We start from the raw sequence: 2,013 nt of genomic DNA on the forward strand, positions 1-2,013 counted from the left end.
TATAATCTAAAACTCTTTGGCTCTCATTTACAAATCCAGAAAATCCTATATTTCTATATAATTAGTTAATCAAGTATTTTCATGTAATCTATTGAGTAATAAAATGATGTAAACAGCCATCTTTGCCCTGAATAAACTTGTGTTTTAGTAAATAGATAAAGTAAATATGAATTTAAATCATAGAAGAGAGTCTTAGAAATTGTAAGTAGACATATAATTTTCATTAATATACGGCATAACACAATAATTACTGAATGTTTCTAGTGTTTACTAGAATTTTTATATTTGTTAAGATTTGGCTCAATAGATGTAATTCTTTATGTATCAGGGAATTTAATTTATTTTTTGTACTTTTTTTTATTCCATAGTTGCTTAACTTAATTCAAGCTTCTCATATAACTTTTTGGAATCTCTGATTTTCAAATGCTTCTGACCCATAGTTGTCTAAAATCTGGAAATATCACTTATAAACGTCTCTGGTTGCACCTTTTATAAAAGTTCTCTATGTAGTAAAAGCAAAAACTTACTCTTGAATTCAGAATTTTACCTTTGAAGGTGAATATTGCATCCTTTGCTACATATAGAAGTCTCATTTTCTAGCATTTTCTCTCAAGTGAATCATTTGCAATATTGTAGACACTTGGCGTGATAGTCCTTATGCTCAGAATTCTCTCGCCTGAGGTTTGTTCAGCTGGATCCCATTCAGTATGCATTTAACGTGAATCTATTCCAAAAATTCTGCTTTTACTGTTTGACTAGACCAGGGGTTGGCACCATGGCTCATAGGTTAAATCCAGCTCACCTCCTGTTTTTATAAATAAAGTTTTATTGGAAAACAGCCATTTCCATTCACTTATATATTTTCTCTGGCTGCTTCTGCACTACAGCTTGCAGAGTTGAGTACTTGTGACAGAAACCATATGGTCTTTGAGCCAGGCAGAATCCTAAAATGGCCCCCTAAGATTTCCTGCCCTAATTCCTGGGAATGTGAATATTGAGACTGTCAGGCTTGTCCCTCTGCCCAATTTTGCTTTTCTTCCTTCCACAGGTTTTCAGACAAAGAGCATTTCCTAGTCTGCTTCCTTGAAGTCTTAACTTGCATCACAGAGGTTGATCATCAAAATCACTCATTTTCAACGCTCGAGGCTGGACCTCCTCCAAACCTTTTTATCCTCGTCACTTGCAAGAGAGTGACAAAACCTTAAACATTTACAAGAATATAATGATTTTCCTTTAAATGGTTTTCTTTTTGCTTCAATGGACTTGTTCCCTTGGTTAATATTTTTTGTTTAGGAAATAGTAAATTTTATGGTCATAATTAAGACTTGTAATGCTCTGAATCTTGTAAAATTGAGGTGCGGGTTAGGAGCTCCTTAAGAAAAAGTCCCTACAGGTAAGAGACCCTGGAGCTAAAATGTTATTTAAATTCTCCTTTGCTCACCTGGAGTTTGAAAGGGACCGAGTTAGCTCTTGCATATTTCTCTTTTTAATATTTTCTCTAGATCAGCAATCTTCAAAGAGTACTGATTTGGAGACAGAAAGCATTGGTCAGAGACTAGAAGCATACAGGTTTGAACTCAGACCTTTCCATACTAGATGCATGATCTTGTACAGTTTATAAAATTTCATCGAACATAATTTTTTCAACTGTAGAGATATCAATATCTACCTTATTGTTTTCCTGTGAGCATTAGATGGAAAACAAGAATGTACAAAAGCACATAGCACTGGCTAGCACATTGTAAGTCCTCAATAACATGCAATCATGCACCACATAAAGGCATTTTGGTCAGTAAGGCAGCACATATATGACAGTAGTACCATAAGATTATAACAGAACTGAAAAATTTCTATCACCCAGTGATTTCATAGTTTCTAGCAGAAATAGTAGTTTGGAACCATTCTATTTTGTTACTCTGATGCACAATTTGTACTATGTTTCCACAAACTTTTTTTTTACTTGAACATTTCATTGATTTTGACTAACAGTTGATATAATGATCTTAGATTTGA

Source organism: Carlito syrichta, unplaced genomic scaffold, assembly GCF_000164805.1.
Source record: "Carlito syrichta isolate Samal-C Ts95f unplaced genomic scaffold, Tarsius_syrichta-2.0.1 Scaffold242182, whole genome shotgun sequence".
Classification (NCBI taxonomy): domain Eukaryota; kingdom Metazoa; phylum Chordata; class Mammalia; order Primates; family Tarsiidae; genus Carlito; species Carlito syrichta.